The sequence below is a fragment of the Vicia villosa genome, linkage group LG2 (assembly GCF_029867415.1).
Source record: "Vicia villosa cultivar HV-30 ecotype Madison, WI linkage group LG2, Vvil1.0, whole genome shotgun sequence".
Taxonomy (NCBI): domain Eukaryota; kingdom Viridiplantae; phylum Streptophyta; class Magnoliopsida; order Fabales; family Fabaceae; genus Vicia; species Vicia villosa.
The window spans coordinates 87,207,088-87,225,611 of NC_081181.1; positions in this window are offsets into that span (position 1 = coordinate 87,207,088).

Below are 18,524 nucleotides of genomic sequence, written 5' to 3' on the forward strand. Positions count from 1 at the left end.
AAACACTTTCTTAGGAAGAAATATTCACTCACGAGGAAAAAGAACTCTTGGTAAATTTACAAGATTACCCTTTTCAGAAAAAGCTTTTTAACATAAACACAAGAAACTTTTTTTAAAATCGATGTGGCAAAATTTGTGTGAGAGAAAGAGAAAAATATTTTAGAGAGAGAGGAAGACGAGATAACTCACGTTTCTGGACATTAAAATTTTTAGGGAGAAACCTCTATTTATAGGCCAATGGTTAGATCAAAAAAGGAATTAGACTTAGGAAAAAATTAATTGTTCAATCAATTGGGTCCTCATTCTAATCGATTGACCTAAATAATCGATTATATATGTCCATTTTTGAAATATTTTATCAAGAAACACTATCCTTAATTATTACATTGTCAAAATCGATTATGGAATCATTTTTCACTTACCCATTCGATTAGGTATATGCTCTAACCAATTGGACACTTTAAAAAACATGTCATAATCATTATGACAGATTTTAATTCATCTATCTAGGCTCCAAAATATATTTAGGTGATCTTCTTTGACAAATAAAGGATTCAAAAATATTTTAAGTAAGTGTGTGATTTATTCATATTAATTTACAAAAATTCCATTGTATTTTTACACAACACGTATCATTTAGACACGATCAGACAAGCTTTCACAGTTCCTCTTTTTCACACTCAAAAGTTACAAGACTTTTTTGAATACATCAATCAGATAAGAACTTTGTTTGAATCTTCTTGGAGATGAGACTTGAGATATCTTCAAGTTAGACGCAATCATCATATAAAATCACAGAGATCATTAAACCCTAATTCTTCGGCTTTGTTTGAAGGAAGATCTTAAACAAATTATCTTGTGCTTTTTTGACCATTTGAGTTAGTTTAAGTAATTGCTTGACTTCACGCTTTATTATCATTAAAACCACTTCAAGTGTTGTTACTGCTTCAAGTGTTGTAATCATCAAAACCAAGATATGTCTAGATGTGACTTTCTATACTTTGATCACTTCGTGAGTAAACTTGCAAACACACAGTTTTATATTCTCACCCATTCAGATGACAATGCGTCACTTAGGGGGTGGTAAAAGAAAAGATAGATGGATAAAATTGGAGTGTTCACACTCCTCCACAGTTGAGTAGAGAATACACTCCAATCCCGCTAAGAATATACTTCCCCACCTTTGTCATAATAAAAAAGGCGAGTAAAGATGCAAAGCAGAAATTTATATACGAAAAACACATATTCATATAGTCATTTAAATAAAGGAGAAAAAGAACATTTTATTCAATTTAAAGTAAATTTGAGTAGAAGATATAAATTGAAAAAAGTAAGATAAAAAGAACCAGTAACAAATAAGCAAATAACTAATTCATCTTCTCATCATCACTATAGAAGCAAGAGCTTAAAAACTACTAATACAATGCAAAAGAGAAAGGTGGGATGAGATGAGAAATTGAGGTAAATTTTTAACTTTATTTATAATTGTTATCCAATCGATTGGGAGCACTAAATTTGGATAGTTGGTCATTAGGACTAGCTGTTACATTTATTTTCCAACTTCTCAACCATTTATTTTGTGTGGCAAAGTTCAAAATTTGAATTTTGAGAACATCTAATCGATTGGGGCATGTCCCAAATAGATTGGTTAAGCTGTTTACCATCTTTTTTTTGTGTTTTTGGGCCTTGTATTGGATTTTGATTTGGCTTTTCCACTTTTTGTACCATTGGCCAACTTATTGAACCCGTTTTCAAAAAAAACTAAAAACTTATATATTTGGTTAGCGGAGAATATTTTAAATTGAGAGGACATACTAAATACAATATTTTTGAGGATTAATTAGAATTTTCCAATCTCTCAAGCTTAAAATAGTATTTTAAATTGATTACCTAGTAACTTCGTTAAAAGTTCCCTACTTCAAGGAAATGCCAACATAATGTCCTTATTAAAGACTTGATATAATCAAGTCAATGTTTTCTCTTCCATTATTAAATTTACTTAGAGTTTCATGCATATATGTTACTTCTTTTGATGTAGGAGGATTGTGCGTATCAAAGAAGACACTGCATGTCGGAAAGCATTTTAATATTTAAGTAATTTTAGTTTTAATATTTAAGCAATTTCTATTTTATTTGTTTTATTTAATTTTGTTTTGGATTAAAAGCCCACAAGGCCCATTAGAATTTCTTTTGTTTCATGTATTTAAAGACCTTTAGCATGACCATAAGGATTATCTCTTTTATTATAATAGAATCCAAAGTTTTCTTTATTCCTGGTGGACTCCAGAACCTATCTATAGGGTTTGTGCTTGCAACCCTATTTTCATTCAAGGTTTAGCGCTTGTTATTCCTTTGGGCGGCTTACGACTGCGTCAGTTGGCATCAGAGCAGGTTTTCTCTTGTTCTTTTCGTAGCTTTATAACTATGGCGGATCAACTGGTGACCAAAGAAGATCTTGAGGGAATTACCACGGATTTTACCGCGGCTCTAACTGCTTTGACTAAACAGATGGCGAACTTAGCAAATCAGGAAAACAACGCCAACAACAATGGAAATCAGCGAAGAGACAGGAGAAGAGACACGAGAGAGGAACCGATTAGGGTTCTATGGGGTGGAAACTATGTCGAAGATTCGAGTTGTGATGAAGAAGAAACTTACGATGAAGAGGTTAATCGTGGGAATCTACAGAACAACCATGACTATCGAGTGAAGGATGATATTCCATTGTTCTACGGAACGATGGGAGTGGAGGAGTTTCCTGATTGGCAGATCGACGTCGACAGGTTCTTCGGCGTTATGGGTGTCCCTGAGAACAAACAATTCAAGATGGTTGCGATCAGGCTTAAAAGTACTGCAACTTTCTGGTGGGATAAACTTATTGTTCAAAGGCATAGACAAAGGAAGGGGCCAGTCTGAACTCGGAGAAGAATGAAACAATTGATGTTGGAGCGGTTTTTACCAGAGGATTAAGAGAAGATTCTTTATAAGATGTACATTGAGTGTATTCAGAGCAAGAGAACCGTGATTGAATACACAGCTGAGTTCCTGCGATTTTCTGAGCTCAATGAATTGGGAGAATCAGAAAGCCAAAAAGTGGCTCGATACATCAATGGCCTAAAGGGATCCTTGTAGGAGAAGATGGGTTTACAGACTGTATGGACCGTAGCTGAAGCATCCAGTTTGGCTTTGAAGGCAGAATTGATGGAGAAATCCCCTCGAAATTCCTCGTCTATTGAAAGGTACTCACCCCAAAGTAACTGTGAATAAGCAGGTGACAAGGAAAAGAATGCAACACCCCGGGATTCCAACCTTAGGAATAAGGGGGCTAGAAGGGTAAAGCACCAATTCAGAGGCCGAATAATCCATATGCTAGACCGGCTATAGACACATGTTATCGTTGTAACGGAAGAGGCCACAAATCGAATGTTTGTCCAACAAGGAGAGTCGCTGCTGTTGTGGAAGAAAGGGAGGAAGATGAAGAAAGAAAAGATCCTACAATTAAGAACGATGAGTATGTCGATGTTGAGTTTGCGGTGGAAGAATCTAATGAGAGGGTAAATTTTGTGTTGCAGCGAATGTTACTAGCATCCAAAGACGAAGGGCAGCACAAGAATTTGTTCAAGACACATTGTTCTATCAAGAACAAAGTGTGTAATCTAATTGTGGATAGTGGCAGCATGGAGAATCTGGTGTCGAAAAAATTGGTAGATTATTTGAATTTGTCCATAAAACCACATGAGAAGCCATACAACCTCAGTTGGGTAAGTAAGGACTCCTAAGTTAGAGTAACACTAACCTGCAAAGTTCCTATCTCCATCGGAAAATATCATAGAGAAGAAGTACTTTGTGATGTTCTTGATATGGATGTTTGTCATATTTTACTTGGTAGGCCTTGGCAGTTTGATAATGATATCACTTATCGAGGACGGGATAACGTGACGATGTTTACATGGGGCACACATAAAATTGCTATGGCTCCTATTTTGCACTTTGATAAGAATCCAGGAGGAAGGAAGTCTAAATTCTTGATGATGATGCAGAGTGAAAAGGAGCTTGATGAGGCTGTAAAAGAAACTGAATGTTTCTATCCAGTGGTGATCAAAGGGTTGATGAATGATTTAAAGGAGGAAACAAAAATTCCAGAAGAACTTCTAGGGATCCTAAAGGATTTCAAGGAGTTGACCGCAGATGAGCTAGCAAACGATTTGCCTCATATGCGAAATAAACGCATGGAAGTTAAAGTTTTCAATATGGGAGAAGATGTGATGGCGTTTCGGTGTAAGGAGAGGTTTTTAGTTGGTACTTACAGTTACAGCAAGCTGTCAGATGAAGCTATTTATCAAGAAGAGAACTCAGGGTCGAGTTCTCTAGAAGTGAAGGAGACTGATGTAGGAGAATTGTGCGTATCAAAGAAGAAACTGCATGTCGGAAAACATTTTCATATTTAAGCAATTTTAGTTTTAATATTTAAGCAATTTCTATTTTATTTGTTTTATTTAATTTTGTTTTGGACTAAAAGCCCATAAGGTCCATTAGGATTTCTTTTGTTTCATGTATTTAAAGACCTTTGGCATGGCCATAAGGATTATCTCTTTTATTGTAATAGAATCCAAAGTTTTTTTTATTCCTAGTGGACTCCAGAGCTTATCTATAGGGTTTGCGCTTGCAACCCTGTTTTCATTTAAGGTTTAGCGCTTGCTATTCCTTTGGGCGGCTTCCGACTACGTCATCCTTTTTCATCGAAACTCAAGTCTCTTATGTTCTAACTGAGTTTCTAATATTAGTTATTTGGTGCTTAAGTATTTCATTACTCTTTACAAGGAACTATAGATAAGCCTCGAGATCTAAGTTACGCTTTTTAATTTTTTTATTTTCTTTAATTAACTAAAAACTTGATTTAAACATGTGCTAGTATAACAACTTTGTTACCTCATGGTCATCTTTTTCGTGAAATACTTTCAAGAAGACTTCATCTTCTTTGCTGGAAGAAGATTCTTCAAACGTTCTTCCTGAGGTTGATTCTTCATCATTTGTATATGCTTTATTCTCCTTTCTTCTCTCGAAGATTCCACTAGACGAGGCTTGTTCTTTACATCCTCTCATAGATTAAGTTCCTTCATTTGATGTTGAATCCTCCGAGGATCATTGAACTACTAACATATTTCTTTTGAAGGAAACCACAAGAGCTTATTCATAGGAGTTTGTTGAAGTTCCTGAGGATTCCTTCTTTAATTTTTCCTAAAAATCATAAACACTCCCATATTGTGATTTAAGGATAGGATCAGATTTCCGATTCTAATTCATAACTCTTAAATATTTGTTACTGACAAACATTGTAACCTTATTTCTAACATTTCTAAATTTAGAGAGGCACATTATCCCCAAGGCCTCATTTTTTCTTGTTCGATACTTGGAGAAACTCCATATATCATCTCAAGATTGTCCCACATTTCCATGGTGGCGTTGCAATTATGAATATAAAAGAATTAATCATCATCCAATAACATAATTAGAAAATTCTTAGTTTTAAAATCAATTTCAAACTTTCTCTCTTCCTCTGTGGTCTAAAGGAAGTTAAATATGTCTACTACTTCTCCATTTATATGGTGAGATGGTATAAATAGAAAGTTAATTATTGTTTTCCATAATTCAAAATCAAAATTTTGAATGAAGATTTTAAATATATAGCTTACCATAGTTCAAACCTATCACCATTAAATGGTTGAGGTATGTTTAGGAAACATTTATAAAAAGTGTTGGAAATCTTCTTCCTCATGAGAAGATTAGTCTTTGAGAGGAGTTAGGCTTTGATGTCACTTGTTGGACATATAAATCTACACATAAGAGGAGATGGGTGAATTTTGGTGGTTTAAAAATCGTTGGTTTAAAACAAAATTATTTTGTAAATTAGAGTTCGAAAATATTTTTAATAAAACATTTGAAGAATTATATTGCAGCGGAAAACCAATGGAAAGAAAATATGCATAAAGTAAAAAAGATAAGGAAAAAGAAATGACACCAGGATTTAGAGAGCTTTAGTCTAAATGAAGTGACCTAATCCTCTTCCCAAGAAATGATCTAGAGAGTTTCCTATAATGCTTAGGTAATTTTAGCAGGTTAAGCTCACGAACCCCTTATAGAAGGAAAAATGAAGTTTAATTCTTCCTTCCTAACACGAACGAAGCTTCAAATGGTTAGTCTCCAAGATTAGACTAAGATTTTGTACCGACATATCTCAAAATAATGAGTAGTTTTGAATTGGCTATCCTCTGAAATGAAGCGAGGTTTTACACGGGTTGACCATAAATTGAATTGTGGTTTTACACAAGCAGACCATGAACAAGTTGAGATTTTACACCAGGCTAATCTTGAATCCGACTGAGAGTTTACACGAGGCTAATCTCAAATCAGTTTGAGCTTTTAAATTGGGCTGAACTCAAGAACCGATTAGAAGATTTTCCAATAGTTATCTTCAAGAGCCCAGAAAGAGAGTTTTTCATTAAGTGGCTAAACTCATGAACCCAACGGAGACTTAACAGTAAATCCACATCCCAAAGCTTTTAACGAGGTGTTGTTTCGAACCCAAACAAACACTTCCTTATGAAGAAATATTCACCCTAGAGGAAAAAAGACTCTGGTGAATTTACAAGGTTAACCTTTCGCAAACAAACATCCTCACTTAAACGCAAGAGCCTTTATCGAAGCACTATGGCTAAATTCACTTTGTGCATGATGTTTCCTATATTCTTATGATTTAAACTAATTTCTCTAGGGTTGCTTCCTTCTAACATATATTAGTATGGTGTAAATGTATGTGTGGCATTTTGGGTTGGTTGTAAAAAAATGTATTTTTGTATATATAAAATGCTCTTCATTTAATGTCATGTTAGAAACATGTCTATACATATAGGTTTCTGTCTAAAAAATCATAGGCCAAAATAAAAATTACGTAATATTTAAAAGAATTATATTAAAAAAAAACAATATTTTTCCTCTCGGTTGTATCACCCAACCGAGATAAATACCTACATTTCACATCGAAACCAAGAGGAGAGGTCTTAGAGACCCTTTCCACTTTTGAAAATTAAAGAAATGCAATTACCGAGGATCGAACCTATGACCAAGGTAACTTTCCTCTCGGTTGACATATCAATCGAGAACAAAAGTTGTGCACTTTCTATAACACCCTTCTTTACATCGATTATCAAACCGATATAAAACTATTTTTTTAAGTGATAATATTTTCTTAAACTACCATATAACATATAAAATGCAGATTATTAGAGTTGTAGTTGAAAAAAATATTTTTTTAAAGTAATTTTCTATTAATGAATTTTAAAAGATTTTATTATATCAAAACTGATTAAATAACATAGGATTGACTCGGCACATATTAAGATTCTTTTTATTTCTTTTTTTCTCTATTATTTTGATTTTGTGTATAAATAATACACATTTATAAGACATCAATATATATTTAATATTTTTTTGACTTTATACTAAAATAATAAAGCTCTTATTTTTTATTATAGAAAATTTAGAGGTCGCTACTCGACTTAGGGCCAAATAGTCAAAACTAAAGATATAAATTCGTATAATTTGAACTATTTTTTTTATAAATTTAAATTAGTGATAAATATATGTTATGAAATGCTAATTATAATTAAATTTTAATTGATATAAACTAATTGACTCCCATAATTAAAAAACAAAATTAGAAAAAGCAAAGTAATTTTATGCCCCTAAACGAGTTGAACCGCCCTTAAGAAAGCTACTCTTAAAAAAAAAAAATTAAATAAAAAAAAAAAAAAAACTTGAGGCTCAAGGCCATCAGTTTTGTGGTCTGCCCTTTGAGCTAAATTTTATGACTTTAATTTTTGATAAAGCTTTGGGAAACAATGGAGTCATAGAAAGCAAATGTGGAATGAATAAATTTAAGGTACCTATCGTGTTCATGAAGTAAAATAAAACCTTTTTTTCCATTTTTTTTCCATGCAATATTGATTGAACCCAAGAGTTCCCCCAAACACTTCATCCGAGAAAGTTTTCCTTCCTTTCTTGTTAGCCCTTTAGATGAAGAGTTCAGAGGAACTCCAAGAGACATCCAACAGAAAACTCCTTACACATATAATTATATACTTCAACTATTTTGGATACCCAAATTCACAGAAAAATGTGCTATTTATTGTGGAGAATTTTATGTTCTTGGAACTATTTAAAGGTGGTTTATAAAGATATATACTCTTTTTGCTATGAACCTGGTCATGATGTTCGACAAGAAGGGTGAGAGAGACTATTCAAAGAGAGGTTCTTTGCTTCATTTAGTGTGTGGTCTCGTTTCATGGAAAGTTGTTCAAACAAATTGGTCTATAAAGTGAACATTACAATTTTATTTTATTTTTTGTTCTTCCAGTCATTTTCATGATTTTTTAATTGACTAGCTAGGACAAATATCTCAAGTTACTCTATTGAGAAATTTTCCAACTTAGGAAGAAAAGTCACGTGTGAGAAAACTGTTTTTTTTTAAGGATAAAATAATATTCATGGGATGTTTGTTTCATGGATATCAATGCTATTTTCGAAAATGTGACATTTGTGTTAAATTGTAATTCCTTGTGTCGAAGCAGGTTGTTACTCGAACACAAGGTGTGTCGAATAAATCTATCAAAGTGTGGAAACAGTTTGTTACACACAGATTTGATTAGATTTGATTTAGGTCTAAAATAAGTATTTTGGGCTTTTATGTTTTAGGTTTTGACTTAGGGAGAAAGCAAACCTAAAACTATAAGTAGAGTGAGTAACCCCTATTTTGAAATAACTTGTATTCACATAAACAGTTGCAAGTGAATAACAGAATTTCCACAGTTTGTGGGCAGAGAGAAACTCTGCAAAAAATACTTTCTTCTTCTCTTTTAATTTCCGCAAACCCTAATCCTACTTTTGTTCTTATTTTTCTTCATTGTCATCTTTAACGATAAGAAATTACTCAAAGGTTTGAGAGTCTAATTCCAACATCTGGTATCTAGAGCTCCGGTTAATCGATTCAAGGCAAGAAGAATGATGATGGGAATGAATCATCCGAATGAGCATTTTTCAACAACACTACCAATTCTGAAAGGAGATAACTATGAGAATTGGTGCAAGCAAATGAAAGTTGTATTCTGTTGTCAAGATCTTTGGGATCTTGTAAAAGAAGGGATAGAACCGCTTGTAGAAGGTGCGAAGGAGGAACAAAAGACTGCACATAAAGAATTGAAGAAGAACGATTCACTACGCCAAATTTAAGTTTTGCCAGCACAGCTAAGAAAGCGCTTTTAGGCAAAAGGGCTACTATAGGTTTCGCTAAAAACAAATCTAAAAAACAAGGAAAAAAAGTGCTGCTGTAGGGAAACATTAGAAAGCGCTTAAAAAAAGCGCTGGTAAAGGGTCCCCTTGCAAAAGCACTTTTGGAAAAGCGCTGGTAAAGGCCCCCCATTTCAAAGCGCTTTTTGGAAAAGCGCTGGTAAAGGCCCCCCATTTCAAAGCTCTTTTGAAAAGCGCTGGTAAAGCCCCCCATTACAAAGCGCTTTTGCTGAAAGCGCTGTCTTAGGCCATGTATTTTTTAAAAATAAAACAAAACATCCCAAAGCCCTAATTCATTTTCACGATTTTCTTTGTCCCCTACAGTACAAACTCTCTCTTCTCCGGTGCCCCTCTGTTTCGCTCACCCTCTCTCCGCCGTCCCTCTGTTTCGCTCACCCTCTCTCCGTCGTCCCTCTCTCCGCCGTCCCTCCGTCCGTCACGAGCTTCTAAAGTGGAACTCAGGTGAGCTTCAATCGACTTTCTCTCGCTTGCTTTTCCTTGCTCTTCTTCTTATTCTCTTCTTGCATATCCTTGCTCTTGCGATTTCTCTGCGTGTTTGTTGTGTTTTGATTCATGTTGAAGTTGCACCAGTTGAGTGGTGTTGAGTATGAGGGAGAGTATAGTTCAGTGATGCATTGAAGGTGGGGGTTATGAGTGATGATGAACTGTGATGGAAGTGTGATAGTGTTGTGGTATAGTTGGAGAATGAATGGTGTTTTAGGTTCTGAGTTCTTTGTGATTGAAGATGATGTGTGTGAGGAGTGGGATGGTTCAAAGGTGCATGATGAAAATGGATGGTTGTGGAGAATGGAGAGAAAGGGAGAGAAAGGGGGAGTTTGAGGAGTGAAGATGTGAAAAATGAATGGTGAAACTGAAATTTGGAGGAAAGCTTGAAATATATAGGTCATAGGTTCGGTTGATTTAGGTGTGGAATAAGAAATGGAGGGTGGTTCAAATCAGTTAAGCAGGTTCAGAGTTTATTATGCTCAGGTTCATCGCATTTCACCGAAATCCTTTTCACCATCGCAGCGACGACAACGAAGATTTTTGCTGAATATTATTAATTGCGAGTAATCTTATTCTTACACAGTTTATAGTTTTTCTGATTATTATTTTTTTCTGGTTCAGAATGGAGTTTGTATGAGAAGGTTGATGTTGCAGCTATGGATTGTCAATTGACCAATAAATATTTCGAAATATAATTTTCAATGTTATGTTCTTTAAGTAAGAAATTGATTGAGTTTTTCTGAATTTAGTTTTATTCTTGTTATGTTGTGATTATAGGCCTCATGGGAAGCATGCGCTGGTTTTGGCCGAAGATGCGGCGAAATTTATGGGAAAGGCATACTGCCAAAATATTAGTGCATCACAATATATATTTCGCGCAAGAAATGTTCTGGCTATCAATAAAATTACTAGCTTGAACCACTTGATAGTTAACATAGTAAGTTGTCTCACAGTGTTTATATTGGATTGTTCATTTTTTGCTAATTAGTCATCTGTTATACGTGTATTCAATAATAAAATTACATTTGTTGTATATCCTGTGATATATGTACATAAAGAAAATTATATAGTTAGCTTGGTGAGTTAATAATTTGATAAACCATATTTATAAAACTTTGTAGATATGTTCATAAGCCGTGATACTCCATGCAAATGATACAACATGCCACTTATGACACTTATGCCACTTATGCCATTGATACAACATGCAACTGTTTCCGATTACCGAAATACGCGGAGATGCATATATTGCCTAGTTGCTACAGTGCGAAATACCGTGACAGGACTATTTGTCTATCTCCGTGACAATCTTTTGTTTACATGGATTTAAGAGGCAGCTTGATACGCATCCTAGGAAGGCCACTGCAGTATTCCAAATCGAAGGCGAGCTCATGTTCAGACAACCGTAATTGAATTTATAAAATTTACAGGGTAAGCTCCTGCATGACAGTATGGTTAATTCGAACAATTTATACAACAAATATGTCTTAGCCTTTCCATGAGGTTCCAGCTGCAGGATAAGTTAGGACTCTGAAAAATCACAACAATTTGGATGTATATATAATCTGAGATTAGTTTTGAAAGTTTTAATATGATAAACGAGTGATTACTTTAGGAACATAGACGGTTTTTGGGGTTAATAAGTTTGAGAGATAACTGTTGAATCATCTTAGGAAAACAAGGGTGGGTGGCTGAGATGCATGCAATTGGATTATAGAGTTGGAAAATATTGAAATGTCATATGGACTTTTCAAGGATTCTGATTTTGATGCCATAGATGACAAATTTTAAAACTAAAAAACTAAACTTTTAGTTTTATTTAATGTACCATGCAAACATACCATAATATGCAAGGTAGGGGCATACATGAAGATTTGTTTGGATCACTTGTAATGCCTAGCAGGAATGTAGTTTTGATTTTATGAAATGAACGTGTGTGTTTGTTATTACAGTTTTGTGTGTATAAAAGCGCTTTTTAAGAAAAAGCGCTGCCTTAGGCCTACCTACGAGAGCGCTTTTGCCTAAACAAAAAGCACTCTAAAACCTATAGCAGCGCCACTTATGGCAGCGCTTTTAAAGCCCAAAAAAAGCACTATCGTAGGTTTTTTATAGCATAGTGGTTATAAAGCTCTCTTTATAATCCGTCAATGTCTGAGTCCAGATAATTTTGAAAAGTTAGTGATATAGAATCTTCAAAAGACGCTTTGGAGATTCTTGAAAAATCTTTTGGAGGTGCAGAAAAGGTGAAAGAGGTGAGGTTACAAACTCACAAGAGAACATATGAATGACTTCAGATGGAAAATAGCGAAAGCATAACTGATTTCTTCTCTAGGGTTACGAAACTAGTGAATCAAATCAAGACATATGGAGAAGTATTAACAATAAGAATTGTTGTTTCTGAGATCTTGGGGTCGTTGTCCCCTAAGTTCGACCACATAGTGGTAGCCATAGAGGAGCCGAAAGATTTGTCAAAATTAACAAAAGAATAGCTTCAAGGGATGCTTGAATCTCATGAAAAAAAGAATGGCTGAAAGAGCTGCAGGCAAGTTGAAGAGCGATGTGGCTTTGCAGGCTTAGTCAACAAAAGAAAAGAAAGGCAAAGGAAGTTGGACTGTAAATAGAGGTAGAGGTGGCTACAACAATTCGACTAGTCGAAATCAGCAAGAAGGAAGCTGGTCGAATCAGAGAAAACCCTCATATCAAGGCAACCAAAGAGGTGGTGCTGCAGGTAGAGGAACAGGTGGTGGTCGAAAGCCAGGCAAGAGTCATATTCAGTGTTTTAATTGTCAGAAATATGGTCACTATTCGACAGCTTGTCCAGCAAAGAATGAGAGTCAAGAAAGCGATGCAAAATTTGTAAAACATGAAGAAGAAGAGATGTTGTTAATGGTCACAACAAGAGATGATGATAAATTCAAGGACCAGTGGTACTTGGAGTCAGGATGCTCATCACACATGTTTTCAAGGAACGATTGGTTTGTCAACATAAAGCCCTCAACAAAGAACATGGTGAAATTCACAAATGACATTACCCTAGTAGTTGAAGGTATTGGTGATGTTATAGTTAGGAGGAGAGATGGAAAAAGGTCAGTAATTTCCAATGTGTTGTACATACCGGGTATGAAGAGCAACTTGCTCATCATTGGGCAGTTGGCCGAAAAGAATTACAAGGTGTCGATCAAAGACAAAATAATGAGAGTTGTCGACGCAAGTGGGAGGTTGATCTTGAAGGCTCTTATGTCTCAGAATAGAACCTTCAAGATTGAACTCAATGTGATGGAGTGTTGATGTTCTGCTCTATAGAATTGTCTTATTGGCATCCATGCTTGGCTAAAACATAATAGCAGCTGAATGTAATATTGTATAAGTCTTGCAAATATGAAGAGAACAAAACAGGTACTGAAGCAAGATGTTATCTGGAATGTCATGACTTCAACCATGACATCGCGCCTGCAGAACTGAGGAAGAAGGATTCAGTTTGATTTAAAACAGACACAGAATATTAGATGAGAATATTATGTAATCCTATGTGGCGCATATTTAAAAGTCAAAGAATCAAGTATGAATATTAAAGAATCAATTCTGAAGACTAAAGATTCAACGGTTTTTAATTTAGGAGATAAATTAGGAAACTTATGATTAAAGACCTTATTTGTAACAGCAAGGAGTGTTGCGATTTTAAGCCCAAGTCCAACTGGGATCAGGTTATAAATAGGAACCTTTGTAACCTAATTTTGCACTGACATCCAGAGCTTGGAAGATGTAGTCTCTAGGGTTAGCCGTGTATGTGAACCACCCGGTGTGTGGGATGGTCACTAATTTGTGCCTCAAAGCCTGTAGGTGAGAGGTTTGTTTTAATCACTCAGAAGCTGTGAAGCAATGAGTGAAGTTTTGTTCTTGGAGAAAGCTTGTAAGCAACTCCAAGTTAACGTTTTGTTTAAAGTGGTGGGAATTAGGATGTCGATGCAGTGGCTGAGTTGTTGACTGCTAGACATCGTAGCTATGATTGGGAGTGGAATGGAGATAGTCCATATCTAGGGAGAACCTAGGTAGAGATTGCATTGGGTAGGGTTTAAGTGAGAAGTTGTAAACGGGGGAGTTTAGCTTCAAATTAAGACTACTGATAGTGGATTTCCTTCCTAGCTAGGTTGCCCCCAGAGTAGGTTGGTTAGAACTGAACTGGGTGAACAATTATGTGTGTTGTTTATGTTTCTTCATTGTTTATTTGTTTGTTCAGTTTGGATGTCATAACATCATGCATGACATCAGTGTTTGGTTTAATGATTGTGTGATCACAGAACCTCTGCAAAGCAGATTTGTTTGTGTTAACTGAACTAATATGATCCCAGCTCTCATGGACTTCTGCATGTTAGAAGTGATCAAAATTTGGGGGATATGTATGTACTACCTCAGCTAAGCTGATGACAGAAAAGGTGTCGTGACATTGTGTATGACATTCTGAGTCTGTCATACAAGAATTTTCAATTCGTATCAGAGCAGGCATCACGTCTGTTTCTGGATAAGATCCATGGGAGATACTTTCTGGTTGCTGGAGTAAGAGATTGTTTGAACATTCCTGTTCATATTGTATGGTCCCTAGAAGTGGTGAATGGACCTATGTGTGGAAGACTGAACCAATCTGATCAAAACAGGTGTACTCTCTTGGCAAGAGAAGATGGTGTTGCTGTATCCAATGATATCCAAAGACTTCATGCGGGAATGAAGAATTTGTATTGCTCTACTCAGCATATAGCAAAGTATAGAGAAGAAGAGTATCAAAACCTTCATGCGGGAGTGAAGTTAATGATAAGGTAATCTTTGTGCTTATCTGGTTCTTTCTGGTCAGAATATTGGTTAGGTCTTGTTGTGTTGCTTGGAGAAGAAGCAAGCATATTGTTGTATTGTTCAGCTTCAATCCTTAGTTGGCATGCTTACCACTGGTTCGTGGAGTAAGCATTGTGTAATCTCTGTTGATATATGGCCATTTTCCGCTGCATAGCATCCGATGCGAAATCCTATCTTTGAAAGAGGATTTCTAGGGTTATATGGTTTTCAACAGAGTTTGTAGCAAATTCTTCAGCTTTAGTGCAAGTGTCAAAGATACTTGGGATCTCTCTCAAGTCCACTCATAAAGGCATAGTATTAAGGTTTAAGAGGTTCAATTGATCATTGTTCCTCATATTCGTCTGCAAAGTTATTTGATGGTCTTCAAGATTGTCAGGTATGGTGTGTTCTAAGGAAAAGGAACTGATGGTATACTGGTATGCAGCTACCAGTTGAAGAACAGATGTTCTGGTGCTAAACTAATGTAGTGTGAGTACATTTGTTTGGAACCTACTCCTGATCTAGAAGAGGAGACACCTGCTCTTTTTTTTGTGTTGATTAGTCAGAATACAATCAACTGAACCTTCCATCCCAATTGTCAGTTTATTTCCGGCATATGTATGGTAATGTGGAAGTAAAGCTCAGCGCAAGATGAGCTTATATCTCGTATGTTCTTCTGATCAAAGGAACTAGATATATGTATTGTTTTCTTAACCATAGAACAATTAGTTGTGAAACCTGAATATTGTGTCTCTTTCACAATGAAATATGGTTTTGAATATTGTGTGATGACTTAAGGGAATCAGATTACTGTGAAGAATCTGAGGCATTTTCAAGTGTTATGTCATAATTGAATCTGTTCCAGAAACCTTATTGAGGGAATCTCCTCTGTGGGTATAGATTGTGACATCCATTATCTCAAAATCAGAATGAAAGTCTGAAGAAAAGCTTATTGAGATATGGCATATATTATCCCTTAATCATGACTGATGTGTAGCTGAGTTGATGGTGTTTGTCATGCTTTCTCTGTCTTTTCCAAGTGTCATAAAAGAGATGTTGAGTGTGAAATCCAAAAAGTATTAATGAATGGTGTCATAACAGATGTTGAAACATCATTCCCAAGAAAAATGTTCTTATGAATGAAGAAGAAATCATTTAGAAGGATCTGGTGTGAGCAGTAAATTCTATCTGAGTAACTAATAGGTGCTTTGACGGGAGACTTAGTACTTATTGAATGTATAGCCTGAATACAAGACTCTTACTCTTTCGGGAGCTAAGTATGTGTATGAAGTATCCATGGTTTGGTTTGAACTATGTATCAATTGTAGTTCTATGTTATCTTCTCTTAAGCTTTAAGAAGGGCAATGGCTAGATGGTGAGTTGATTCAAGAAGAAGTAACATATGGGAGATGAAAAATATCTTGATGGGAGCTGGATATTAACATCTACTATGTGATCATTTAAAGAAGGAGATGTATGTGGTGTTTTGTTTGTTACATCACTTGAAGACACCAGTAAAGTTCAGGTTGAGACCTATCTGTTGAAGACATGTTCAGGGCTATTCAGAATTTTCTTCTATTTCAAGGTACAAGAAGTGGCAGTCTTGATCTTGTGTAGCTAGCAAACTAAGGATTCCAAACTTGGAAAGTTTGGAAATTTCCAAATGAAGAATGCTTCAAGGGTAAGGAAATTCATTCAAAACATCCGTATGATGTAAGTCTTAGGGGGAGTATGAAGCAAGACAAGACATCAACCAGTGTGGGTAAAGGAACACTCAGAGGAATGGATGAGATTTTAAGTCTGATAAACTAATGTCTTGTGTGATGTCACAACATCACTATATGTGAAGAATGAAGAAGCAGCATTAATGTCTGAAGTGACAGTTCTGACTTAATGTGGATTAGAATGGGCAGATTCTGATCTTGGTGATTGTAACATGTTTTGGCAATACGTTTTTACTTTCATGATGAAGACTGTAACACCCTGGATTTCCGCTTACCCCGCAGGGCTTCCGGCCTACCAAGCATGTCACCAGCTTAATCAATAATCCCCCTAGGTCCGCTTATCGGCTGCCCAGGAAATATTGTTTTTGCCTCCCGCAAGAATCGAACCATGTACCTAGGGGTTAAGTACATATTCATAGCAATTCCTGCTACCAATTGAGCTAGTAGCTCAAATGGTAGCAGGAATTGCTATGAATATGTACTTAACCCCTAGGTACATGGTTCGATTCCTGCGGGAGGCAAAAACAATATTTCCTGGGCAGCCGATAAGCGGACCTAGGGGGGATTATTGATTAAGCTGGTGACATGCTTGGTAGGCCGGAAGCCCTGCGGGGTAAGCGAAAATCCAGGGTGTTACATTAAAAGGCGCCTTTTTAATGTAACACCCCGATATCCGCTGCACGCATCAACCGTGTTGGCCAACCGAGCATGTTACCGGCTTAATCAATAATCCCCCTAGGTCCGCTTATCGGCTGCCCAGGAAATATTGTTTTTGCCTCCCGCAGGAATCGAACCATGTACCTAGGGGTTAAGTACATATTCATAGCAATTCCTGCTACCAATTGAGCTAGTAGCTACAGAAGTTAAGCTATCTTGGTGACTCAAGCTAAGGACAAAAGCTTTGGATAATTGTCTTGAACCATTTCTTTTTTAATTTAATTTTAAATGTAATAATATTAAATTAAAAAAGAAACAAAAATGTCATGGGCCTAATGTTGGTCATGGGAGCCCTTTAAAATCATTAGAAACATGCTTGGATCATGAATGCTTGGCCTCTTTTGGAAAAAAAACATTTTTGATCAATGTTGGTTTCATGCATTTTCCCAAAAAATAGCCAACTTCAACAAGGCATAACTCCCTCAATTTTGATCATATGAAGGAGTTCTTGTACTTTTTAGAAACCTCAAGATGTCCTCTACAAGCTACTTTGGAAACTTTTTTGCATTTGGAGAAGTTATCTTGATGTTATGGGCTTTGACAAAAAACCACTTTTTGTTGACTTTGAAAATGACTTGTAATGTCTGAGCTCATATTTTCCAAATGGTAAATCCAATGACCATGGGATTAATTTCATTAGAAAGATAATTGAATTTCCTTCAAAACAAGCTTTGGTTGGAATTTTTTGGATGAACGAGGAAAGAGTTATGGCCGGTCAAAGTTCAGTTGACTTTTTAGGAGAAAACCCTAATTTTGAAACTTAGGGTTTTGTTGATTTCTGAACTTTTCTTGTTGAATTATGATCAACCATTGATCAAATGATGAATCTTTTGACAAAATATGGATGTTGACAAAAAATTTCATTTTTGACTGTCTGTTGACTTTTCGGTCAAACTGGTCGTCTGTTGACTGTTTGAGCTGTTGACTGTGCGTCCGAGCGAATCGAAGTTTGAAAATTTGTCTGGTGGTACTTTGAGACATATGGAGATCCTTGAAATCCATTTGAGGACTCAAAAAACTTGTTCTCCTGAAAAAACAAAAACCCTAGTTAGGGACTGTTTGTGTAGGAGACAGTTAAGTGTACCTGATTTTTGTGCAGTGTTGAGTCTCTGCTGATCATGTGATTATCAGAAGACTTCTAGAACAAAAATCTTGGAATTTTGAAATATGAAAGATTGATTTGAATGATGATACAAAACACGGAGAATCGTGCTGTCAGCGGGTTTGACTATTAACTGGCTGTCCAGGCATTAACGTAACAGTTAAAGTGAAAACTTAACAGTTAAAGTTAATTTTTTTCTTTTTGTTTTTTGTTGTGTTAATGGTGAAAATTTATTTACATGAGTTGTTAGAAAAACACAAACATAATAAATAAATAAAATATACCGTACACGAACGAAATTACTGATA